The sequence below is a fragment of the Portunus trituberculatus genome, chromosome 49, assembly GCF_017591435.1.
Source record: "Portunus trituberculatus isolate SZX2019 chromosome 49, ASM1759143v1, whole genome shotgun sequence".
Taxonomy (NCBI): Eukaryota; Metazoa; Arthropoda; class Malacostraca; order Decapoda; family Portunidae; genus Portunus; species Portunus trituberculatus.
In genome coordinates, this window is record NC_059303.1 from 21557484 (window position 1) to 21584983 (window position 27500).

The 27500-nt window shown below is 42.1% G+C and overlaps 1 protein-coding gene across 7 annotated transcripts in view; it reads left to right on the forward strand.

Moving 5' to 3' along the window:
- LOC123499058 (connectin-like) overlaps nt 1-27500 on the forward strand; it is an 831458-nt gene that overhangs the window by 654894 nt on the left and 149064 nt on the right. The window contains exons 1-2 of one of the 7 annotated variants that reach the window (XM_045246647.1): nt 23410-23555; nt 23962-24840. The exons of 3 other annotated variants lie outside the window; for them this stretch is intronic. The gene's annotated coding sequence lies outside the window, so the exon portion shown is untranslated. Of the gene's footprint in view, nt 1-23409; nt 23556-23961; nt 24841-27500 lie in introns of those variants that run through there. 3 more of the 7 variants (XM_045246651.1, XM_045246649.1, XM_045246650.1) reach the window with 3 other exon arrangements.

The window sequence follows — 27500 nt, forward strand, 5'->3', positions numbered from 1 at the left end:
TAAAATTCTATGGGTGTTTATTGTATTTCATTGTACTCGTTAAGTGGCAATCTATTCAGTTATCATAGTGTTCAAGTCGTGTACTTCTAAGTTGTCTCAATCCCATTGCACTTAGGCTAATTTCGCTTAAAGTAGAAAGAGGCAATTACGTTACAGTGTACTAAATACCCTACAAAGTCTGAGTATTAGAGAATTATTTGATCTCGTACTGAAGTCGTAAAGATTTGTTATTATGTTGGTAACGTATAGAAAAACAGACAGGTGAAGTCATATCAAAACAAGGACCCTCATTAGTTTTATCGTTCATCAACTCCTTTCTCTTTTTACTTTAAATTAAGCTTTAATTATGTTGTTTTGAGGTCACTGTTCTTTAGATATTTGTTTGTGTTTAATTATTTATTTATATTATATTAGTTATTTATTATCTATTTATTAATTTTATTATTCTTTTGCTAGGAAAGTAGTATTTTTCTAGAGGCCATCCCAAAATAACATTGTTTTAATTGTTTGTATGTCATTAACATCTTTTTTCTACGTAGAACTGAGACACAAAAAGAACAACTGTGCCGTCTAGAAATAAGATACAGGCATCTCTCTTTCGAAGCCGGACAGATTTTCGTATCTTTTGTGTAACACTGAAGTGAGCACACGCACACACACACACACACACACACACACACACACACACACACACACACACACACACACACACACACACACACACACACACACACACACACACACACACACACACACACACACACACACACATACACACACACACAAATATGGTAGACTGTTTATCTTTTCCAAGGCTAAATATAGAACAAGGAGTAACGTAATCCACACCGACGCCAATTCTTCCCTCCCATAAAACTCTTCCTCCCATGTTTCTTCCTTCACTGCTACAGTGTCGCCGGCAGAAATATTCCTTGTATATTCCTTGCCGTTAATGTGACTGGGAGAAGTGGCAGAGGAAGCTTAGCAAGTAAAAAAAACACCCCCGCTCTCTCTCTCTCTCTCTCTCTCTCTCTCTCTCTCTCTCTCTCTCTCTCTCTCTCGTATCTTAGTGTTTTCATGCCAAGAAATTCTAACGCTACTCTGATGATCAAAAAGTGAACACCACAGTAGTAAAATTAATATTATTTGGCATAGATTGATACTGGAATAGTACTTGAGCAGCTATCTATCTGTCAGACTAACCCTTTCCTTTATCTTTCGCTTATCTATCTGTCCTTTACATATCTACCTTCTTTTCCACCATACACCAACACACTCTTATTGTCAGGAGGAAGGAAGTCATTATGATACCGTCACGCCCTCAGACAAAGCCGTAATGTAGTTAAGCAAATTAGTACTGTGTCTCTTTTTTTGCAATAACTTAATCCTCCCCCTTTGAGAGTCTTGCGTCACTGGAATAAATGAAGGAAGCAGCAATGAAAAGAAATTAAAGTTAAGGATGCTTTTTCATCTATGTTCCTTCTATAATTCTTAACTCTCAGGAGAAAGGATCCTTATGTAAATGTCCCATATGTGTGTGTGTGTGTGTGTGTGTGTGTGTGTGTGTGTGTGTGTGTGTGTTGTCCTCTTTATATAACACTGGTAACAATATCCCATGTATGTAAATGAGTGTGGGTGTGTCTGCGAGTGACTAAGTGACTGACTGGCTGAAAGAAAGCGTGAGTGAGTGAGTCTATATGTTTGTACAACAATTCCCCACTTTCTTTCCTGCCTGCTTGAATTATAAATTTTAAGAGACACTAAACAATCGAAAACAACAATAAAATCAGCCTGTATTTGTGTGCCGCGATGCTCAGAGGAGGAAGCAGCGGCAGAGATGGTGAGGCACTGTGGTTGAGGGTGAGGGTGAGGCAGTGAGGGTCAGGGTGGGCGGCTGCGCAGACCCAATGACTGGCATGCGCTTTGTTGTGTGGGAAAACAAAAGGAAGACGAGAGTTGTTGGCGCAGTGAAGTAAACCTGTGTTCTCCCATGACCCCCGATCTCTACATCTCTCTCTCTCTCTCTCTCTCTCTCTCTCTCTCTCTCTCTCTCTCTCTCATTAATTAACTCGGGGCTCCAGTCGTGCATTGCGTCGTGACACAATTAACATATAGACACCATCTCGACCGTTAATTGTCCGAAGCAGGTATTGGAGAAGTTAGTGCTGTATTTAAGAACGCCTGACTCTCTCACCACAACTATTTTCAAAGACCACAGAGATGATTAGACAGTTTTTCAAGAATATTTTTCCTGTTAAAGCGTATAACAATATTCCTTATGTGACTGCAGCCATAGATACGCTCTTATAAACCCGTGTGACTTCAAGTAGATTCTTCTAAATATGGTGGAGGTACGGGGCGGAAGTCTTACAGGAAATCCATAAGTAGCCGCAGCCCTGTCACGTGTTGATGCCCGCCTGTAGGGTACCAGTGATGTGTGGAGCAGTGTTTTGTTTGGTATCATGTTCTGTGTGGTAATTCTCTTTTCTCTCACTCTCTCTCTCTCTCTCTCTCTCTCTCTCTCTCTCGGGTAAGTCTAGTTAACAGTGCCCTATATTCTCTTGTCGCTCGTACACTTATTCCCTCCATTCCCTCCCTCTCCCTCTGCCTATCCTTCTCTCTCTCCCACTCTCCTTCTCTCCCTCACGCGTCCACGTCCCCAGAGCCTAATGAGGTCTGCTTTGCATATTCTATTCTCGTAAATAGTCTTTTTTTTTGTTGTTGTCCACTCGGTCACTCCCCTTTCGGTCTGTTTTTTTTCCTTTCTTTTTGTTTTGTTTTTGTATTCTCTCTTGTACTGTATCAGCGCCGCCGTGTCCTCGTGATCTTATTAAAGGCTGAAGGGGAAGGTGGGGCGTCAGAGGGAATGGTAGGGAGGGGACATTGCGTTTTATTTTGCGCGTTTTAATTCTTTGTGTTTCAATGTTCGTGAATAAAGATTGGAAGGGAGTGTTTCAGTGAATATGTCTGTGTGTGTGTGTGTGTGTGTGTGTGTGTGTGTGTGTGTGTGTGTGTGTGTGTGTGTGTGTTTTAAACTGTCTGCTTTTTATTGTGGTGGTTTTCTTTTTCATTGTTATTCTTAACTATTATATGTTTTTTTTTTTAAGGATTCTGTCAGTGAACGTTAATAATGATAATGTCTGTGTGTTTGCTCTCCTCTCTTTCTCTCTCTCTCTCTCTCTCTCTCTCTCTCTCTCTCTCTCTCTCTCTCTCTCTCTCTCTCTCTCTCTCTCTCTCTCTCTCTCTCTCTCTCTCTCTCTCTCTCTCTCTCTCTCTCTATCTATCTATCTATCTATCTATCTATCTATCTATCTATTTATCTATCTATCTATATATCTATCTATCTATCTATTTATCTATCTCTCTCTCGACTCTTAGTTTAATACATAGCACCTTTAAGTTTAAATTTATATCCTAACTTCTTTTATAAACTCCTTAACATTTTAGTTTCTCGACTCCTCCTCCTCCTCCTCCTCCTCCTCCTCCTCCTCCTCCTCCTCCTCCTCCTCCTCCTCCTACTACTACTACTACTACTACTACTACTACTACTACTACTACTACTACTACTACTACTACTACTACTACTACTACTGCTACAACTGCTAATGCTACTGGTTCTACTACTTCTACAACTACTACTACTACTACTACTACTACTACTACTACTACTGCTGCTGCTGCTACTACTGCTAATGCTACTGGTTCTAGTACTACTACTACTACTACTACTACTAATAATAATAATAATAATAATAATAATGATAATAATAATACTAATACTACTACTGCTACTGCTACAACTACTACTACTACTATTACTACTACTACTACTACTACTACTACAACTACTACTAATGCTACTGGTTCTACTACTACTATAACCAATACTACTTATATATACCAATAGTAATATAGAAAGGGTAAAAAACGCAGGACTTTGCAACAATAAAGAGTGGTTAGGTGAAGGAGGCGTGAGTGCAGACAGCAAGTGATACCAGATGGATAGAGGAGGGTGAGGAGGAGAAGGAAGACGAGGAATAGGAGGAGAACTTGAGAGAGTGTAGCCCAGTTTTTATGGTAGTGGTGGTGTTGGTGGAGGCAGATTTTCAACATCCTATCTTTTTAGCACTTTCTTTTACAATATCCTAGCTTTTCAACACCCAGCTTTTTAATATATTCCATCTTGCTGATGATCCAGTTTCTCAATATACCAACTTTTAACACCAAGCTTTCTCAATATCTCAGCTTTTCAATTATCATTTTTTTTTTCAATATCCGGCCATTCTAATGTCCGCAGATGGCTGCTGAACCTAAGGAACAAGGAGTGAGTAGTTTGCTCGCAAAAAAAATTGTGTGTCTTAAGCAATAAGGCTAACAGTAAGAGAGCATAGGTATACGAGGCAAAGAATAACAGAGAGGTGATTAAATGTTTAAGCCACTGGTCTGGTAACACTGCTGGCGATGTGTTGAGAAGAGAAGCGTGTTGACAGCTTTTCACCGTGACTCATGGGAACACCACCTCTTCCTCCTCTTCCTGTCTTCTTTTTTTTTTTTTGTAATGATTTTTCTTCATCGTTTCTATTTCTTTTTCTACTATTTTTCTCATTTCTTTCTCTTATTTAAGTAGTTGTAGGATTGTGTTTAAAAGCCATTCATTCTTCTAAATGTTTGCTGTTATTTAATCATACTGTTTTTACATATATATGGTTTTCTTCTTCTTCATCATCATCTTCTTCTTTTCTTCTTTTTATCATATTTCTTCAACAATCCTATTCCTCTTTCTTATTCTCCTCCTCCTCCTCCTCCTCCGCTTCCTCCTCCTCCTCCTCCTCTTCTTCCTCCTCCAAAACTCATTCGTTAAGATTTTGTATTTTTCTTGGCAGTAAAAGTTATACTATACATTACTCTGTGTGTGTGTGTGTGTGTGTGTGTGTGTGTGTGTGTGTGTGTGTGTGTGTGTGTGTGTGTGTGTGTGCGTGCACGCTTAGGTGAGTAATGGTTCTCAGTTCGTTTGTTATTCCTAAACCTGCAATACGTATTCCCTCCGGTAAACCCGCTCCGGAACTTGAGTCTTGTGCAAGGAAAAGAACTGTCTTCCCCCACGCCCAGGCCCAGGGGAGCTGCAGCAGCAGCAGAAGCAGTAACACCACTAGCACCAACACCAGCAGCAGGAGGAAGAAAAGGGAGAGGAGGAGTAAGAGTTAGAAGAATATTACGAATAAAATAATATAATAAGAAAAGAAAGGGATGTGAGAGAGATGAGTAGAAAAAGGAAAGAGTAGAACAGAGGATGTGTAGATGAGTTTAATGTTTCGGGTTTAATTTAGGTTGGCACTCGAGTGTTGTTCCTTCCTTCCTCCCTTAACCATGAGGGCTGTCTGGCCTGTGGTGGATAAGCGTGGCAGTGCCGCTGCGTCGCCTCACCTCCCCCATGCAGACTCCTGCAGTTACTGGCGTGGTGGTGGATAACCTTCAATAGCTGGCAGACATACTGGGTGCCAGCATCAACGTGGATGCTGGTGCACTTAGATTGCTGTTTAGAGAGGCAGCGTCAGTCGGTGTTTTCAGGCGTGTCTCAGATGCACTTCTCGTCCTCGTTTTTGTTATCCAGACTCGTCACCGCCTTGGGATGAGCTGGCGCTTCCTTGGGAAAAAACATCTTTACCCATGGTTAACTGAATTCCCGCAGGATATGGGTGTCTCTGGCCACGTGCAACTTTTATGGGGCGAGGGTTTCTCCGCCATTAGGCCAGGTGACTTGACCCAGCCGGCTGCGGGATGCGCTGTTACCTTCAGGCCACCCATCTTGAACACAGATGTCATATCAAGTGTCCTGGCAACGGCTGCTTCCTGTCATCATCCTAACAGTCTCTTTACTGCCACGGGCCTCACTGCGGCCAGGCGAGGGACCATTCCCGTCACCGTCCTGAGGCATCCTGCGGGGACACACATCTCAATGGCTTGCCAGGCTGCGATAGCCATCCTGGTGGCGTGTTGCTTTACCAGCTGCCGCTGTGTCACAACCATCACGGTTGTAGCCCACTATTGGTATTCACCCTGCTGCTGCTGCTGCTGCTGTTGCTACTGGATGACCCGTGGCACCGCCCACCAGGCCGAGAGTCACACACGTCACTGGGCAGACATGACGCCCGGCAGGACGGTTAGAATAGTCACTAAATCCTGCACGGCGCGTTGGAATGGCCGAGTCACCTTTTAGGGGTAAGGACCACCCGTGTCTGGACGGGTGGGCGCTCAGTGCTGGGCCACCCCGCTGCGAGAGGAGGCCTAGCGACAGCCTGCGGAACGTTAAGCTCGAGATTCTTTAGGGCGCGATCTCCATCACCAAGCAGTGGCCTTATCTTTGCGCTCGTGTTGCCAGTCAAGGCCTTCTGTCACTGGTTGAATAGCGCCGCCTCACAAGTCACCGGAAGTCGTCCTGTCAGGCTTCATGGAATCATCACCACATGTTCCCCGCCAAACAAATAAAGAAAAGTTTGAATCTCGGCAAAAAAAAAATAATATGACACCGAAGGAAAAGGCAGAGTGATAAAAAATAAGTCTGAGAAGAAGCTTGTAAAGGAGCACTTAAGGGCAGAGATCAGCGTGGCAGGTGACCCTCAAGACGCCACCACGGGCTGCACAGATAAGGGGCGTGCCTCGGGGCCTTGGGGAGGAAGGGGAGGGCATGACGGTGGTGGTGATCTAACAGAGGTGTGGTGGAGAGCGTGAGAAAGACGAAGTCGTGGTGGAGGAGAAGAAAAGAATAAGAAGGTGGAAGTGAATGAAAATGTGGATATTAACTTGAAAAAAACAGCTTACTTTTGGATACATTGAAGGTGGTGGTGAGAGAGAGAGAGAGAGAGAGAGAGAGAGAGAGAGAGAGAGAGAGAGAGAGAGAGAGAGTAGAAAGGTGGATATGCAAGGTGATGTGTTTAGACGAAGTGTGAGGGTTGAGGGTGAGGTGAGGAAAGATGGGAGACAGGAAGGTAGGAAGGCAGGGTGGCTGAGAGGGAAGGTTGAAGAGTGGCTGTGAGATAGACAAGGTAAAGTATGGATGAAGAGAAGGAAATGCGGAGACATGGAAAGAAAGAGGAGAAAAGGAAAAGCAGAGAGAGAGAGAGAGAGAGAGAGATGAGAGGGGAAGTGTGTGTGTTAAAGTGCGAGCGTGGGAGGCAGCCAGCTTGTTCAAGTATGGGCGTGACTGGCGGGCGAAAACTCACTTCCCTCTCTAAATTGTGGGAGGCGCCGCCCCCACCTAATCCTCTTTATTCAAAGGAACAAAAAAGTCGTAACAGAGGCTACACTTGTAACGGTCTGCTCACCTGTGACTCCTACCAGGTGAAGGGAGTGTCTCTCTAACCTGTAGTCACTAGTACCAGGTGAGCTTTAAACCTTAGCTGTGAATATATGTATCTGTGAATAAAGGACTGTCTCTATAATTTGTTTTTTATGCCGGTTTGTTTTTAAAATGCTCACCTGTTTATTTTTGTTATTTATTTTTTCTATCTACTTTTGTCTCCACCTTGATTTATTTTTTCTCCTCTTCATCTGCTTTCACACCCAAGAAACATTTATCCTTTTTCTTATATATCAATTCTACTTCTCGTTTATTCTTTTTTATGTCCACCTTTCTCTCTCCTATCTTCCTAATCCGTCACTCTCAAAGCCTTCCTTCAGTCCATCCGTAAACCTACCTCGTCCTTCTCGCTCCCTCCTACTTAGTGCAACCATTTTTTTTATTTACGCAAGAAGGGAGACTGACCAACGGCAACAAAAACTGGAAAAAAAAGGCTAGATTGCCAGTTCCATTAGAGCTATTAAGAGTTATCCAGAAGTAAGGGATGATGTCTTGATACCTCCCTCTTAAAAGAAGTCAAGTCGTAGGAAGATGGAAATACAGAAGCAGGCAAGGAGTTCCAGAGTTTACCAGAGAAATGTATAAATGATTGTGAGTACTAGTTAACTCTTGCATTAGAGAGTTGGACAGAATAGGGGTGAGAGGAAGAAGAAATCCTTGTGCAGCGAGGCCGCAAAAGGAGGGAAGGCATGCAGTTAGCAAGATCAGTAGAGCCAAGCACATCCTTCTCCTTATACACTCCTCACTTCCCCTTTCCCCTGCACACTGCCACAGCTTCTCTATCTCCCTGCACTTTTGATCCTACAATAATTAATGTGCCTTGTCTTTCTAACAGTCTTATTCATAGACACCCAGATTCTTGGTGGTTTTGTTTCTTAAATGAAAATATAAACAAAGGACAGTTGCGTTTTGTCTCAGTTTTATATAAGGCAGCAAGTAGATGAAGCTTTTAAGATGAAAGAAAAAGGAGAAGTACTTGGTATGTCGTCTGTGTCTTTCCAAAATTGATGGACTTTCGCTGTTTCTCTAATACGAGTCTTTTCTTTGTATTGCTGTCTTTTTACATTCGATACGTTTATTTATATTTCTTTTGTAGCTTTTCTATGTTCATTTATATTTTTTTTCTAGGTTTCATATGTCATTTTCAATTCTTTACTTTCAATGCGCTCATTTTTGAAATTTATTTTCTAACCTTGATAAATTTGTTTATTTCTTTTTAGCTCCAAATGTATGAGAAAAATAAGTATCTCACTTCTGTAATACATAAAATTTATATTAAAGAAAAATCACCATAACTTTTCTCTACACTGAGTAGAGAGAGAGAGAGAGAGAGAGAGAGAGAGAGAGAGAGAGAGAGAGAGAGAGAGAGAGAGAGAGAGAGAGACAGACAGACAGACAGACAGACAGAGACAGAGACAGAGAGACTATGAAACGTTATTCCAAATGTAAAAAGGAAGAGTTTATAAAAAAAAAATCATCTTCTGCAATGTGAGATCATTAAAATTGAATTTCTGTCCACTGTTGGTTAATACGAGTAACCTCCAATCGTTGTCTCGTGCGCCAGACTAACGACCAGGTTATGAAACAATTCGGCCCCATTCCACTACTTTCTGTCACCTCTAGTTGAATTGACTTGTTTTTTTTTTTTCAAAGGGTGTTTTTTTTCGGTTCTTGTGAAAGATTAACAAAATATTTATATTGTTAACATGAAAAACACTCTTGAGAGTCAGTCTAATCATCCCTGCGGCCTTTGAAAAATAGTCGTGGTGAAAGAGCAAAGTGTTTCCGAATACTGATGTTGGAGTAAACACAAAACAACATACTACCAACTTGCACATAGAAAAGATAATGAATAAGAAAAAAAAAAAAAAAAAAAAACACCACATTCACAAGCCCCTGCTGGGAAAGAAAAAAATGTGGGAGCTATTTTCTCATTTACTCACACATTTATAAACATGCAGAAGTGACATGTTGTTTTTTTCCTTTCCTTCCATCCTTCTTTCTTTCTCTTAAGGCGCCGTTACAAATCCGCCGCTGGCTAGCCGAGAAAAATAGAAGTGAAAACACGAGCACTTATTTAACGAGGACATGCCAAGGAGCCTCCAAGCTGTCTCGAGGCTTAGCGAGGTGACCACAACACTGCACGTCTCCTCTCAACCTCCCGTCTTTCTATAGGGTGTCTTCCCTACCCCCTCCTATCCTCAACTTCCTTCTATCCTCTTCTTTATCTTTCCTTCCTGCTTCTTTCGTCCATCCTTCTACTCTTTCTTCCTTTCCTCATCATCTTTTTTTTTATCTCACTCTCAGTTGCCTTCTTTATTTCCTTCAAATAGTGGTCACCATTCCTTTCTTCTTCTCGCCTTCAGTCCTGCTTTAATCTACATCTCTAACTCTTTCTCTATCCTTTCTATCCTTTCTTTTCTTGGCCTTTATTCTCTTACTATCATCCTTTCCTCTATTCTTTCATCATCCCCAGCCTCCCGTAATCCTTCTCTTGTACTTCCCTTTCTGCCTTTTTTCCATTATTCCTCCCTGCCTTCTTCATCCTCCATATCTGCTTCCCATCCTTCGTTCCCATTTAGCTCATTTTGTCTTCGTCTCGTTCTGATATACATTTGAATATCACTTTCTTGTTTAAGTTAAAGTCTCTCTCTCTCTCTCTCTCTCTCTCTCTCTCTCTCTCTCTCTCTCTCTCTCTCTCTCTCTCTCTCTCTCTCTCTCTCTCTCTCTCTCTCTCTCTCTCTCTCTCTCTCTCTCTCTCTCTCTCTCTCTCTCTCTCTCTCTCTCTCGCTCGCTCTATTCATCTTTCTCCTTCCCTCACAGTCTGGAAGTAAAAGACAAACTTATCAAGGTGGCATGTCAAAAAATGCGCAGATCAGCTCCTGTCATCGGGCGGGGGGAGTCGTAAACACGGCCGGTAACTCCTTCGTCTCATTAGCGTCGCCCTCCCGCGGGACCCAAGTTGAGAGAGAGTGTAGGATTATGTGATTTTTCTCTCCCCTTCGAAATGCCGACTGACTTCACCAACTTCGCCACCACGGATGACATCACATCATTATAAGTTCGAGCGAAGTGAAGTGAAGGGAAGGGAAGGGATGGAAAAGGAAAGGAAGGGTGTAGGTGTAGGTGGGTGTTGTGTAGTGTACCTAAGCCTTGTAGCGGTGTCAGGGGCGTGAAAAAAGGGAATGTGCTGGCTCTAAGATAGGGATGGGTTTGTGCTAGGACGAGATTAAATGGGTGTGTGTGGATAAAGGGAGCGGGGTTTTTGATGAGAAGGATTAGGATCAGGTAGAGGTGGAACACTCCGTATAGTACGGAAGACGAAGAATAGGAGTAGGATTAGGAGGAGAACGAGGAGAAGAAATAAGAACAGTATTAAGAAGAGAAAGGGAAAGAAAAGTAATATGAGACTAAGATGATGAAAAGTAAGAAGAATATTAAGAGAAATAACATGAACAAAAAGGAGGAAGAGGAATTTTCAAAGTAAAAGGAAGGATACAAAAGGAACGAGAAGTCAAAGAGGAAAAGGAGTCATTAGACAAAATAAGGCAAGAAAAGAAAAATAGAATAAGAAGGAACAACTATAGGAAGAAAAGATACAATAATAAAAAAAGATAGAAAAACAAATAACAGGAACGTAAAGAGGAGAAACGAGTAAAACAAAATGAGAAGGGGAAAAAAGAAGACAGACATTCATAAAAACCTTTAAAGGAAGACAACTTATGAATGGGAGAAATAAATAAGAAAAAGTTGAAAAATCAAATACCCCTAATCCCATCTTCTTCAACGCACACACATTTCGCACCATCACACCAAAGCTTAACAGAAATTTGCCCAATACAATCTTAAGAGCGGTTTCTCAGGACGGAGGCTGGGCGGACATTGGAGGTGAGGGACAAATAAGGAAATGTGAACAAGGAAGGGGCGGGGCAGGCGTGTTGGTGCCAGGTCTGGGGAGGGCGGGAAGCGATACAGGGAAAACTGAGTGGAGTGATGAGATACTGCCAAGAATGTATAAAAATAATTAAAGGATACACAAAGGGGAAGGAAGTTTGGAGGGGAAGAGGAAAGAGGGGAGAAGCTAAAGTGAGTGTGATACGGAAAGAATCTGAAAATTATAAAAGAAGCAAAAAAAATATAAAGTTAGAGGAGGAATAGAAAAAAATGGCTGAAAGATGGGAAGAAAGAGAATATATGAGAATTTTGAAAGGGGAGGCAAAAAATAGAAGAAAATAAGAAGAGAAGAGAGGAGAAGGAGGACGAAGAAACACGTATTATAGTTGAAAGAAAGGCGCGATATAGAAGCTTAAGAGAAAAAGATTAAAAGAATTAGGAGCAGAAAGCGATGAAAGGAGAAGGACGAGGAGGAGGAAGAAAGTGACAGAGAGGTGAAGGAGAAGAAGAACGGGAGGTAAGATAAGGGGATTTGAGAAGAGAAGAGAGACTGCAGAGAAGATATGGGATAGAGATAAGTTTCAGAGAGAGAGAGAGAGAGAGAGAGAGAGAGAGAGAGAGAGAGAGAGAGAGAGAGAAAAGGAGAGAGAATGAAAAAGGAGAAATATACATTAGATGATTAAATAAAAAGATAAAAGATTAATGAAAGGGAAAGGGAAGCCATGGAAGAAAATGGATGAATTAGAATGGATGGACGGATGAGGAAGAGGAAGACAAGGATGGGAAGGATAAGAGGAAGATAAGCTGAAGGATCCAAAGTGGAGGATGTAGCGCGTAAGTGAAAAAAGGAATGAATGAACAATGAGAGGGAATGGTGAGAAATGTGAGGAAGTTGCCTCGCCTCCCATACACAGGAGAGTTACCAATGTTTGTTTACAAGAAAAGAAATGATGGTTATATTTCCTGTTTGCGTGTTTAGAATGGCACACATTAAACACCTACACACACACACACACACACACACACACACGCCCGGTAGCTCAGTGGTTAGAGCGCTGGCTTCACAAGCCAGAGGACCAGGGTTCGATTCACCGGCCGGGTGGAGATATTTGGGTGTGTCTCCTTTCACATGTAGCCCCTGTTCACCTAGCAGTGAGTAGGTACGGGATGTAAATCTAGGAGTTGTGACCTTGTTGTCCCGGTGTGTGGTGTGTGCCTGGTCTCAGGCTTATTCGAAGATCGGAAATCATGAGTTCTGAGCTCGTTCCGTAGGGTAACGTCTGGCTGTCTCGTGAGAGACTGCAGCAGATCAAACAGTGAAACACACACACGCACAAACACACACACACACACACACACACACACACACACACACACACACACACACACACACACACACACACACACACACACACACACACACACTCAAACTCACACACGCATGCACACACACACATTCTCTCTCTCTCTCTCTCTCTCTCTCTCTCTCTCTCTCTCTCTCTCTCTCTCTCTCTCTCAGGGATTACGTTCACGGCAGCCAATATCGTTCCCTTCCTGAAAGCGTCCAACAAAACACCCATGTCATAATTGGAGAGTCTTTCTTCGCTGGAGTGTAGTTTTCTTTTATTTTCTTTTTTTTCATTATTTTTTTATATTTAGAACGATACTATATTTCAAATCTTCCTGCTTCCGCTTCCTTTTGTTTTCTTTATATTCTTTCCCTCTAACAAACAACAGTAACGATTTAGCAAAAGTTACCAGACTTAAGATCAAATTAGGTTAGTTCCGCTTAGGTTTGAAACATTGTTAGATAAAGATATGGTATGTTATGTTATGTTATGGAAGGTTAGGTAATGTTAGGGAAAGTTAGGCAGGGTTAGGATCCTTTTTCAATACAAACAGACAGACAAATAAGCAAAATTAATGCAAAGATTATACACCTAACATTTCCCTAACCATTGTTTTCCTTTCCCTAAATTTCCTCCTGTTTATGTGACTCTTCCTTTCCATCAGCCTATCACCCTCAGCCTCCCCTCTCCCTTCCTTACCGCATACGTACCATTATCACCCATTTCTTCCCTTAGTCATCCTATTTTTTCCTCTCCCTTCTTCTTACATATTTTCCCCATCAATTTACCTCGTCTCCCTTTTCTTACCCATCTCTTTTCCCTCTCTTCTCTTCCTAATCTCTTACCCGTACCATCGTCACTTTCATTCATGTCCATATTCACCTTATTATTCAGTCGTCCAATTCTTGCCCTTTCTCTCTCTTTTCCTTTTCTACTTCACCCTCTCGTCTCCATCTTTTCTCCTTATTCCCTCTCCCTCCCATCTTATTTCTTTCCTTTTCATTCTTTTTTATATCTACCTTCCTTTTCCGTACTCCACTTGTTATACTTTCTCTCTCTCTCTCTCTCTCTCTCTCTCTCTCTCTCTCTCTCTCTCTCTCTCTCTCTCTCTCTCTCTCTCTCTCTCTCTCTGTGTGTTTATTCCTTTTCCACTTCCCACTTGTCACCCTCTCGTCTCCATTTCATTTACTCTCCTCTCCTTCCTCTCCTCTCCCATCTAGTGTTACAGTGTCGTTACTTCAGGTAGTTTGGGGCTGTTTTCAAGTCTCTTTTTTTTTAACTACTTGTCTTGTTAGTCTTGTTAGTAGATGTTCGTATTGTGTTTCTCTTTGTTCTGACTCTGAATTCTTTTTTTTTTTTTTCTTTTTTTTTATGTAGGTGGAAGGTTGGGATGTGTGAGTGTGTCCCTGGGTGTTTGTGGTTATCTTATTTTTTTTATTATACACCTGTGTGTGTGTGTGTGTGTGTGTGTGTGTGTGTGTGTGTGTGTGTGTGTGTGTGTGTGTGTGTGTGTGAGTGTGTGCGTGTGTGCGTGTGTATCAGTTGTTTGGTTGACGCAATCTCTCTCTCTCTCTCTCTCTCTCTCTCTCTCTCTCTCTCTCTCTCTCTCTCTCTCTCTCTCTCTCTCTCTCTCTCTCTCTCTCTCTCTCTCTCTCTCTCTCTCTCTCTCTCTCTCTCTCTCTCTCTCTCTCTCTCTCTCTCTCTCTCTCTCTCTCTCTCTCTCTCTCTCTCTCTCTCTCTCTCTCTCTCTCTCTCTCTCTCTCTCTCTCTCTCTCTCTCTCTCTCTCTCTCTATGTTATTTATTACATTTACTGACCAAACATTTACTGTAATAAGAAACTGGTATCAGTAATTGTTTTAGTAATAGTAGTAGTAGTAATAGAAGTAGTATTAACAGTAGTAGTAGTAGTAATAGTAGTAGTAGTAGTAGTAGTAGTAGTAGTAGTAGTAGTAGTAATAGTAGTAGCAGTAGTAGCAGTAGTAGTAGTAGTTTTATGTAAGAGGGGAAAAGTGACCAAGGCAACATAAAATGAAAAATTAGGCCCACTTAGTTGCCAATCCCCTTGCAGGTCCGAAAGAATTAGCAGAAAAGTAGGGATAAATAAATGTCTTGAAACCTTCCTCTCAAATGAAGATAAGTCATAGGCAGTTGGAAATACAGAAGCAGGCAGGGAGTTCCAGAGTTTACCAGAGAAAGGCATGAAAGATTGAGAGTACTGGTTAACTCTTGCATTAGAGAGTTGGATAGGACTGGGATAGGAAGAAGAAAAAAGCTTTGTGTAGCGAGGCTGCAGGAGAAAGGGAGGCATGAAGTTAGCAAAATCAGAAGACCTATTAGCATGAAAATTGCGGAAGAAGATAGCAAAAGATGGAACGTTCTGTCTGTGAGAAAGAGGCTGAAGACAGTCAATCAAAGGAGGGAAGTTGATGAGATGAAAACTTTTGATTCCACCCTATCTAACAAGTGTGTGACAGGAACACCCCAATACATGGGGGGAGAGTACTCATAAACGGGGCGGGCGGGGGCGGGGCGCCGAGACACCTCAAATCGCCTAACTTCATGTTTTACCAAATGATTTTTCTTTTTTATGTTATAGCCTATAGCGCCTGTAAACATACTTGAAGAGTATATGTGGGAAGCGCTGTTAAGCTTCCGCTCATTAGTGGCGCAGGCAATTTTATTTATAGTGGTACCATATTAGGACCCATATCACTACCCAAGCGCATCTTTCGTGTAATCACCTAGAACATAGGTATCATTGTGACATGTAGGTAACTTTAAACCACTCGACAAATGGCATAGCTTCAAAACAGTTTGTGGTGGGGATTCGAACTTACGCGTGGACATCTGCCGGATCCCACGCTCACCATTTTATCCAACATCATACTATGTGAAGTTTCCAGTTAAGATTATAATTAAAGAAGAAACTGAGAATATTAATTGTAGAAGAGGGGATAGTTGTCTGGAATGTTATGTTGAGTTGATAGATGAAAAAATGGAGTTTTTGAGGCATTGAACACTATAAAGTTTACTCGGCCCCAATCCGAAATCTTAGAAAGATCAGAGGTCAGACGTTCTGTGGCATCCCTGCGTGATCTGTTCACTTCCTGAGGAGCTGGTCGTCTCTGAAAGGACGTGGACAGGTGTAGAATGGTATCATCAGCGTAAGAATGGATAGGACAAGAGGTTTGGTTAAGAGAATCATTAATGAATAATAAGAAGAGAGTGGATGACAGGAAAGAACCCTTAGAAGTAGCACTTTTAATAGATTTAAGAGAAGGTGAAATTGCGGAGAATGATGGAAACCGTAGGAGGGTAGTTTTGAAATCAAACCTTTGTGTCAGACTCTCAAAAACTTTCGATATGTGTAACACAATAACAAAAGTTTCGCCGAAATCTCTAAAAGAAGATGACAAAGACTCATTAAGGAAAGCTAGAAGATCACTAGTAGAGCAGCCTTGACGGAACCTAATCTGGCGATCAGATAAAAGATTGTGAAGTGACAGATGTTTAAGAATCTTCTTATCGAGGATAGATTCAAAGACTTTAGACAAGCAAAAGATTAAAGCTATAGAGCGTAGTCTGAGGCATTAGAACGGCCACCCTTTTTAGGAACAGTAGAAGTAGTAGTAGTAGTAGTAGTAGTAGTAGTAGTAGTAGTAGTAGTAGTAGCAATAGTAGCAGCAGTAGTAGTAGTAGTAGTAGTAGTAGTAGTAGTAGTAGTAGTAGTAGTAGTAGTAATAGTAGTAACAGTGTAACAGTAGTAGTAGTAATTGTTGTTGTAGCAGTAATAAATCTTTTTGATAACCTTTTCTTTGAGAGGTTTAAGGTAATAGATAGTAATAACAATGAAACTTTTCTTTCTTTTTAGATTATTGCTTTTTAGATTATTTGCTTTTTAGATTATTTCAATATCACAAAAATAAGTCCGGTAACAAAAGAAGCAATAGACATTGTTTATTCTTTATAAATTGTGTCGCAGCATTTATCCTCACCACTAATACCACCACCACCACCACCACCGACGCCATCACCACACACACAGCACAGGGCAGGGGTAATAGCCACGGCAGCAATCAGGGTAATACAACAAGTTAACTGTGATAGTACTAATGCTAACATTGCCATCGCTAACGCCACGCAACCACGCCACCGTCCATCCCTCTTGCCTTATGAGAGATGACAGGCGGGCAAGGGCCAGGAAGGAAGGGAAAATTAACAAAAAGAACAAAGAGAGAAGATGAGGAAGAGAATAAAAAGGGAAGAAAGGCAGGAGGTGGTAAGAATGAAAGAATGACTTGGAGATAAACACTGAAAGAAAAATGAAACAAGAAAAAAGGGAAGAAAGAAAATAGAAAAAATCAGACAAGGCAGAAGAAAAAGAAAAAGGGAAGGAACAAGTCACTAAAAAGAATGAAGAAAGCCCACCATCAGCTTAGTAAACACGTCGAAACGCATGCGGCGGAAGCTCACCTGTCAGAGCTCACGCATAAAGGCCCCACGTAACCGCTTGTCCCGGCCTGCACAGCCCCTGCTAAAGACGCCACGCTGAGCTGTCCACCTCCTCTATAAACAGCCGAAGCAGCGCCGCGGAGAGACTGATGGCGAGGCAGCGGCGCTCATCAGCTAATGGGCCGAGGAGGACGAGGACGAGGAGCAGGGAAGGGGCGGGGCAGGAAAGAGAGGGTGAGGGAAGGAAGGGTGATTGGAGAGCGCAGATAGGGTGTAGAGGGAAGGCTTAAAGGATTGGAGGTGTTAAAGTGATGATTGTTGATTAGAGGGAGTTTTTGAAGGTTTTGTTGGAAATTTTAGAGAGAATAGAAAGTAAAATTTAAAAGATTGAAAGGAAAAAAAGGAAGAATGATTGTAAATTGAAAGGTGAGGGAGGTGGGAAGAAGAGAAGGAGTTTCATTAAGAAAGATATTATGACTATAACAAAATCAACAATGGGATAGAAGGATGAAAAAGAAGGCTTAGTTCCTGAACAAAGAAGGAAAGTAGGGAAAAAATTATTTAATTGAAGGTAAAAAAGGAAGGACTGGTGACTGAATGAAGTAAGTAATGAAAGGGAGAAAAGGAAAAAAGAAAGGAAAGAAATAATAAAGAAATAATCGTGAATCATGGTAGGGAGAACAGAAAAACAGAAGGCTGAACGAAATAAGGAAGGAAAAGGAAGGAAGAATAATCGTGATGGAGGAAAGGGATTGGGCGATCAGTGTTAAGGAATGAGGGAGGAGAAGCAGAGGGGAGTGAGGGGATGAAGGAAATCAGGGTGGAGAGGGAGGAAGTTACGGAGGGGAGAGAGGAAGGAATAATTAGATGACAGGAAGGGAGGGAGAGAGAAAGAGTGAGAGAGGGAGGAGGTGAGGGAGGGGAAGTGTAATAGAAGTCAAAGATAGATAGAAATGAGGCGATGTGTATAGATAGAGTTAATAGGTTCAAAGAGAGAGAGAGAGAGAGAGAGAGAGAGAGAGAGAGAGATTTTAAATCAGATACAAACATTACAGCAAGGAGATAACGATGAGAAATAGACACACTCACGTACGTACACACACACACACACACACACACACACACACACACACACACACACACACACACACACACACACACACACACACACACACACACACACACTGACCTTTTCCCGGGTTGCAGTAGGCAGGTGAAGGCCAACCGCCAACGCCTTGCCGCCCCAGGAGTACCGAGCTAAAATTCTGCCGGTTCTACTTTATGTAACATCGAGCTGCCCATCCTCTTCTCTCCTTCCTCTGCGCCTGGCAAGGGAGAGGTCATGGAGAAGGGAAAGGAGGAAGGAAAGCAGGAAGAAAAGCTGAATACTCTCTTAGATGTCTTATTATTCTTTGTTTTCATCAGAGTAGCAAACTTATCTGGTTCTTTGCTTCCTGTATTCTTAAGCTTTTTTGTTTTCTTTCCGTTGGTTCATGGTAGGAAGGAAGGCATGGTTAAGTATGGTAAGGAAAGTATAAATAAAGAGGATAGCTAGGTGTCTCTTAACTCTCTATCCCTAGTTTCAAACTCAATGTTGATATTTCTAACTTTTCTTTGCTTCATTTATTTTCCATGACCTGCCTTGCTTCTATGACCGTGTGGCAGAAGAGAGGCTGAGGAAAGGAGGGGGTTAACATTCACCTTTCTCACCTTCCTTACCTATTCCCCGTCTCTCTTCCATGCCTTATCTTGGTCTCTCTAACCTCTTCTACTTCTTACTTATTTATCTTCCTTTTCTTATAACTCCTTGATTCATTTACACTGCATCCTTTTATTTTTTATTTCTTTTTACTATTCATTGTTTTCAGTAGCCCTGTATTCTCTCTCTCTCTCTCTCTCTCTCTCTCTCTCTCTCTCTCTCTCTCTCTCTCTCTCTCTCTCTCTCTCTCTCTCTTCTCCGTTAAATGCATCTATGGCTATATTAGATTCTTAACTAGACTCTTTTCCCCCTTTCATCTCTTCAATTCCCTTATCCCTTGCTGCATTGAGGTCCCGCTCATCCCTTCACAATGCCCTAAGCCAGTGTGGGTGGTTGAAGAAGAGGAGGGGGCAGGTGGCTTGTAGCATGGCTTAATCTCCCCTCCCAGTAAGCAGTGAGAGATGTCTTTGTCCTGCAGTGGAATCGTTTACGGTGATGAGAGAAAGCAAAAAAGGGAGATAAAGGACAAATATATATCTTTCATTTCTTCCCTTTCTTATCTGTTCTCTTTATTTGTCCATCCATTCTTCTTCTCCTTTTTTGTTTTTCTATTCCCTCTCCCTCCTGTATCCATTCTCTTTTTTTTTCCTCTTTTTTCTTTTATCCTGATCATCTAACTTCTCTCCTACTTTTTCCCTTCCTTATTCTTCCTCTTTCTTTTTACCCCTTCTTTTTCTCCCTTCCCTTTCTTCTTCCTTCGGGTCGTCTAAATTCCCTCTTTCATCCTCCCTCTTCCTCCCTTCCTTATTCATCATCTTTCTTTTCTTTATTTTCCTTTCTTTATTTCTCTGAATCGTCAAACTTTTCTCCCTCGCTTCCTCTCCCTCGCTTCTCTTCCTCTTCTTTCATAGCCGCTAGAATCTTAAGCTTAAGACTCACACTAACTATAATATAGGTTTTTGTCTGAGTGAAACGTCTTGCATTACTGAGTTGGTTGACTGGTATCTCTGCCCAACCTCACTCCCACCATACACACACACACACACACACACACACACACACACACACACACACACACACACACACACACACACACACACACACACACACACACACACACACACACACACACACACACACACACACACACACACACACACACACACACACACACACACACACACACACACACACACACACACACACACACACACACGAATCTCATTTAGAATAAAATACCTTTTCAATTCGAGGCTTTTTTTTCTCTACTGTATTGGTGGGGGTGGTGGTGGTGGTGGTGGTGGAGGTGTGCGCGCGGTTATTTTTTTTTTCTCTTTTTCACATGTCGCTGCCTTCACGCACTGTGAAAATTAGTTAGTCTAGGATGAAACTAATTACTACCAAGGTAGATGTGGCGGCCGGAGGGAAAATGTTTCGGCGGCAGAAGAGGAAAAACTAGAGTAAAAAGCCGTCATTCAATCTTTCCAGCTCTTGTCTCTGTCCTCATTTTCCTGACTTCGTTGTAAATGTTTTTACCGCTGTTCTCGGTAATGTTCTCGCCTTGCTGTCCTTGTCACTTTCTACTCACTGTCCTTGCATCTGTCCACACCTTTGTTCTCCTCGCTTCCCTATCCTCATCTTTATCCTCACCTCTACTGTTCTTGCTTCACTGATCTTTCGCTGTCTTAGTTTTTTCTGTTCTTGTCGTTACTGTCTTCGTCTTTGTCCTCGCCACTGTCCTAGTCTCAGAAAGACGCTCAGAAGTTCTTAGTAATTAATAATTGTTCATAGGTCGCGCTGCCGAGACTCTGACGCCCGGTCAATGCATGTAAATCCTCGGACACTGAACTTGGGATAAGCTTATAATATCTACCCACACTGGGCCCCTCTCCTCCCTCTCTCCAACTCTCCTTACCTGCATCCTCTCCCTCCCTCCCCCTTCTCTGCTCAATTCCCTTCCTCCCTCCTCCTGCAGCTTATAATACCTACCCCAACCTCCTTCCTTCCCCAACTTCCTCCCGAATCCTCCCAGCGAGTGGAGCAGCTTAGAAAATTGATTATCATAATTTCTTAAACGAATATGTTTTTTTCTCTTGCTGAGGAGCGAATTAGAATTTAAAGGAAAGGGAACACGAGCCAGTGTGGAAAAGGAAGAAAGGGAGAAGTGGATGGACGGGTAGCAGGGGAAGGGGAAGGGAATATGGGAGAAGTGTTGCAGGGAACGAGAGGTGCTGCATGGGGAAGAATGCAGGGAAAAGGAATATGGGGTTGGATGTGAGGTATGCAGGGAAAAAGATGGGATGCAGAAAAGGGATGCATGGAAGAGGAGGAGAGGCAAGGGGAGAGAATGCAGAAGGTGAGGAGGTTTGCTGCAGGGAGAGGATAGAAAGGAGAGGCAGAGGAGGGGAAGGAAGGAAGGGAGAGGTATACAGGAAATAGGGAAAGGAAGCAGAGAAAGTGATGTAGGGGATGGGAAGATTTTGCATGTAGAAGATGGAAGAAATGCAGGGGATGTTATACGAGGAAGAGAGGTAGAGAGGGTGCAGAGAAGGGTAGGGGAAGGGGAAGGGTATGATGGGAGGATGGACGGGGTACATGCAGAGAAGGGGGGTGGATCTGACTTGCACTGCAGCGATAGCCGGCTATAATTCCGCGATAAAGCGAGGAAGCAGGTGAGAGCCCGGGCAGAGGACAGAGGGAGAGGCAGGGAGAGTGGAGAAGAGAGAGGGTCAGGGAGTATGGGTCAGGGGTGGAAGAGGTCAGGAGTGGAAGGGGTAAAGCGATGAAGGGATGGAGGGCCACTCCACGACACCGCCTCCACCTCCGCAACCCAATTAAATGTTTTGCCTCCATAATGTAGTGGGTAATTACAGATCCCCGCCGCGCTATATGGCCGGCCAGGGACGCGGTATTTACGCTTGGGGACCTCGCCGCGGCCACCTAATGGATACTTCACTTCTTTTTTCTGGTTTAAATCTCGCAGCGTGATTGGGTAGTGTGTCACAATTAAGTCATTATCTGTTATTGCCCGTGTTGGCGCGCTCAGAGTCACTCCCGCGTCGTGCTGCGCGTCGCTTGCCCTCTACCCCCCCTCTCTTTCGCAGCGCCGGTATCTCAGCGCGGACGGTAATGAGCGGATCGCGTTGCACAAATCCGGTAATGTGCGCGATAAATGTGTTAACAAGGCATCATTAAAGTTTTTATCCGTGATTGTTTTTCTTTTATAATTTTAGCATCAGTGAGGAAGCCTTGCGTGTCAGTGCCGCATCCTTCCTCCTTTTTTGTGTGCATACTTAAGGCGTTTGGGAATGTTATTTTCCGTGTTTAGTAATATTATTTGTGGCTATTCTTCCTTTTTTTGTTGTGCCTTCGGTGGGTGCATTAAGACGGTCTTCGCAATTAACTTCTTTATAAGGATCTTTATGTTTCCGGCCAGAGCTTCTGTATTGATGGACCGCGCTAGTCACGAGTGAAGAGGAGGAGGAGGAGGAGGTGGAAGAAGAGGAGGAGATGGAAGAGGAGGAGGAAGGGAGGAAATCGACAGAAAAGTTGTAGAAATAAAGACAAAAAGTTAAAGATGAAGGTAGTTAGTAGAGATGGAAAGAGAGGAAAAAAATAGTACTGTTACAGACAATAAGAACAAGAGGAGAGAAAGACGTTGAGACGACAGTGAGAGGGTGAAGGATGGAACAAGTAAAGGAATACAATCAATAACAAGAAAATATGAAAAAGAAGAAGAAGAAGAAGAAGAAGAAGAAAAGTATAAGAAAAAGAAGAAGAACAACAACAACAAGAACAAGAACAAGAACAAGAACAAGAACAAGAAAAAGTAGAAGAAAAGAAGAAGAAAAGAAAGAAGAAAAAAGTAAAAGAAAAGGAAGAAGAAGAAGAAAAGAAGAAGAAGAAGAAGAAGAAGAAGAAGAAGAAGAAGAAGAAGAAGAAGAAGAAGAAGAAGAAGAAGAAGAAGAAGAAGAAGAAGAAGAAGAAGAAGAAGAAGAAGAAGAAGAAGAAGAAGAAGAAGAAGAAGAAGAAGAAGAAGAAGAAGAAGAAGAAAGAAGAAGAAGAAGAAGAAGAAAGAAGAAGAAGAAGAAGAAGAAGAAGAAGAAGAAGAAGAAGAAGAAGAAGAAGAAGAAGAAGAAGAAGAAGAAGAAGAAGAAGAAGAAGAAGAAGAAGAAGAAGAAGAAGAAGAAGAAGAAGAAGAAGAAGAAGAAGAAGAAGAAGAAGAAGAAGAAGAAGAAGAAGAAGAAGAAGAAGAAGAAGAAGAAGAAGAAGAAGAAGAAGAAGAAGAAGAAGAAGAAGAAGAAGAAGAAGAAGAAGAAGAAGAAGAAGAAGAAGAAGAAGAAGAAGAAGAAGAAGAAGAAAAGAAAGAAGAAGAAGAAGAAGAAGAAGAAAAAGAAGAAGAAGAAGAAGAAGAAGAAGAAGAAAAAAAAAAAAAAAAAAAAAAGAAGAAGACGAAGAGTTAAGAATGATATAAGACATAGCAATGATTGAGGCAAGAGAGACATAACAAGATGAAGAGGGTAAGGCGGCGAGTGAGAGAGTGCAGGGCAACAGGAGCATGACGCAAGGTACAAGGGGGTATTTCTGGTGAGGGCGGGAGGGAGGGAGGAAGGAGAGAGCAGGGGGCGGGGCTGGGCTGAGCGGGAGGGGCGAGAGCGGGCAGTGGAGGCTTTCAGGTCAAGACTTTCCTCTCCTCCCGCTCAGAGGAGAGTCGCATGTGTTGGTCCGCCGCGCTGCCACTGGAGGGAACCTGTGTGTCACCTTTGTGCGCGTGGCGGCGTCTTACCTGCCAGCGAGGAGCAGGTGTGTGTGTGTGTGTGTGTGTGTGTGTGTGTGTGTAATGACAATTGTGTACGGGGATGAGTAGAAATTCTTGTGTTTGTGAGTTTGACAGAAGTGTTGTGTGAAACTATAATACAATGTGACTAGAAAATAACAGTGGTTTCGTTGAATTGCAGTGACAGTGAGATTTTCGACTGTATAGCTTAAGGTGTGTGTGTGTGTGTGTGTGTGTGTGTGTGTGTGTGTGTGTGTGTGTGTGTAGGGTGGTGGTGTAAAAGATATGTGAGTAGTGCGTCTTGGGATTGTTGTTAGCGCCAGAAGTGTTGTGTGGAGCTGAGAAGATATGAAACTATGGAAAACAAAAAGTGATGACGTTGAATTGCAATAAAAGTGAGGTGGTTCGATTATTGAAGTGATTGTTCTGCAGGAAATGAAGAACAAGCAAATATACTAACAGTGAATGAAAAGCAAAACAGGACATATATGAATGTCCTGATAGTGATGCATGTTCTGCTTGCCAAAGAAGGATGGACATTCCCAGAGACTTTAATGGCAGCCTGTGACTGGGAACTGTTCAAGCAGGATAAAAGTGAATCGTTCGCACGTTCTGAAAGTTGTTGAAATTGTATCTAAGTAAAAGTTTTACAGAAGGTAGACACTGAAAGCTCTTGAAACAGCGTGAATAGTAAACGTTCCTACAGCAGAGACAGTTGTTGAAACAGGAGGATCTAAGTTAAAGTTTCATAAAAAATACTTTGAATTTTTTAAATAAGATACAGGAAAACTGTTCTTGATGCACTTTGAAATCCTTACTAGAACGTTCGTAGATACATAAGCATACATATAAGTGGAGCCGCCTGGGCCACGCTGAGAGCTGCACTGAACTAGGGAAGGAATGAAGCAGTAATCAAATTGTAACAATTCAGTGGCAGAACCAAACACGATTACACATAAATAGAGCTCGTTTCAGTGATTTCAGTGATATAAGAAAATAGTGGTTACTCTTAGAGCGTATTTAGCTTACATTAATGCTAACTTATAATGATCTTTGTGCGTGTTGAGTTTGAAAAAAGCTGAACAACAAATACTTTAACTATAAAAAGAGTTCTGTAAAAAATTAGTCATGTGATTGCCTCTCCTGGAAAAAAAAAAATAAATGGGAACAAAAAGTTGCATATTCAGAGAGAGCAGTGTGTGTATTCCTCAAGCAATCAGCCACGAGGACTGCTGGACTGAGCGTGAATCATCTTGTTAAACTGGTGATAGATACTTACCTTTAGGAACTCCACGTAATCACCAGCAAGAAGTAAGTATTGCATTTGCACCGTATTGATAAACACTAGTACGTAACTCGACACACCTTCACCTCCGCGGCAGCGAATGAAGTGTCTGAATCCGAACGAAATGACACGGAATAGTCTTAACTGTTCAGTCACTCATAATAGGGGTAGCAAATTGTATTGGTTTCCGAACTGATTTATGTTTTCCTGCAAGTTTTAACCCATCAGATCTGTCTCAGGTGTATCAGTCGTCAAGATATGAAAGTAGATAGGAATGAAATCAGAGGACTTAAGATTGAGGGAGACACTTATTTCTACTGTTATTTACGGTTTCCTGCCAAATTTAAGCCGTTAGATGTAGCCTATTTTGAAGTGTTTAAGAAGGCTGCAAGAGGATGAGCAGACTTAAGATTTTAGAAGGAACTTATTTTCACTGTGATTCACTTGACTAGCATATCTTTCGTCACATCTATTTTGAAGTGTATTAGTGGTCAGATTTTCTGAGACTGCCAACGTATCAAACTTGTAACTGAAAGGAAACACTCAAAACAGCATAAGTCAATGAGACACATTACTTTACTTCTGGCCACAGCTGTATTGTACATTGCATTGTCTAGAGAAAGATGCACGCAATACACAACAACTATTTTCCAAGCTTTTTTCTTTATAATTTTTTTGTACAGACCGTGCCATGTTTAGTTGCTGCTAATTATATACTGAAAAAAAAAAACGCTCCCTTCCCCCTCCTCCCTTGCTTCGCGGGCGCACTGGGTCTGAAAAATAAGGACAGGCAGGCGTATTTTATCACCTTGACTGTGGGCTGGGAACAGATGAAGCGTTGCGGCGTTAAGCAGGGGACGGGAGCAGACTGACGGGGAGAGATAAGCAGGCAGGGAGGCAGATGGCGCGGGGAACAAGGCACGGTTATTACAGCATCAGATAGTAACGGGAAGACAGACAGACAGACAGACAAAAAAAAAGGAGAGATAATAGAGAGAGGACAGAAAGACAAATAGACCATCTTGCGAATATGTAACGTGAAATTCGAATGATACACAATAATAAAGAAACACACACACACACACACACACACACACACACACACACACACACACACACACACACACACACACACACAAACTGACGTGCTGGCTAATGATTCACGCTTCGCTGTGGTCACGTCCCTCATCTCAGCGCGACCGCCTCTGCCCTGCATGTGTTCCTTATCAGTTGTGGCAGTGCTGGCCCATATCCTGATTATCATTGAGTTTGCGGGTGGGTGAGTGGGTAAAGGGATGGATATGTGATAGGGTGAGTGATTTGGTTGGCTTGATAGATAGGCAAGAATGTAGTTATTTGATTTGGTATACAGATTGTTGGTTAGGTGGATAGTTGTTTGGTTAGTTGGTTAATTCGTTAGTTATTTTTCTTATTTGATTAATCTGTTAGTAAGTTAAATGATTAATTGTTTTTTATTGATCAATCAGTTAGTAAGTTACTGCATTAGGTTGGTAAGGAGAGAGAATTAGCTAGTTTGTTATTATGTATAAGGGAGGGAGACTAATTACTAACTACAAAAGCTAATTAATTTTTTGTACCTTAAAAACAATGCACATATAAGACATATAAGAATACTCTCAGCTTAAATAACTGGTAGCAATCGTCATGCCTACGATAAATGGTAATAGTTTCTCAGTCCAGACAAATTCCTACATTTTACTGGCAGCGGTTCTGTTCATTGCTTGTACAGAAACTAGAAATCAAAAACACATGAATGAAAGATATCTTTATTTCACTGTAACTCGAAAAAATAACAGCAACAGAAGCAATGCGTGAAGTCTTGGAAAGAATCAAGAAAGTCAACGATGAAAAAGAATACATTTTGCATTTTTTTCTCCCAATTCGAAGATTGAATGTGACTGTAGGACAAGTAAAGATGTCTCAGAGTGATTGGCAATTAGGAAAAGTGTACCGAGTGGCAGTCAAAGGGTTAATAGTCAAAAAGCCAATTACATTATGTATATTCACCTTCAGTTCATTTGGTTGTCAAAATATGATTCCTTCCACCTCATCAGGTTAACGTGACACATTATAATATAGTTAAAGAATGAAGGTGGCGCTGTTTCATCATGTAATTTCTTACCTTAACTCCATCCATTGCCCCGTCACGTCACTGCCACACTCAGTAAGTGCAATAGGGCAGGCAAGACTCGAGGAACAAATGATTACCCAGAGAAAAGGAAAAAGTAAAGGTCACTCGCGCTGTCCTTCCTACAATCAACCTAACCTTTACTAAACACATTCACAACCTCGCTTACCCATGTGTTTTCATTCATCTCCTCGCTCACCCCTGAGTCTCGCGTGCTTCACCCACAAACCCATCCACATACACACTCACACACACACACACACACACACACACACACACACACACACACACACACACACACACACACACACACTCCAGGTACGGTCTAGACAACGTCCTGTGGTGTTTATTTATAGACTGAAAACTTGAATTTTCAGCCTCGTAACTCCCGTATCTTTAGCAGTGGCGGTGACAAGGCCGGCGAGGGAAGGTGAGGAGGCCGTGCTCTCTACTTCATGGGGTTAGTGAGTGCATTGTGTTGCGTCCGTGTGTGAAGGGAAGGACAGCGTTGTGTGTGGTGAAATTTGTTTGATGGGT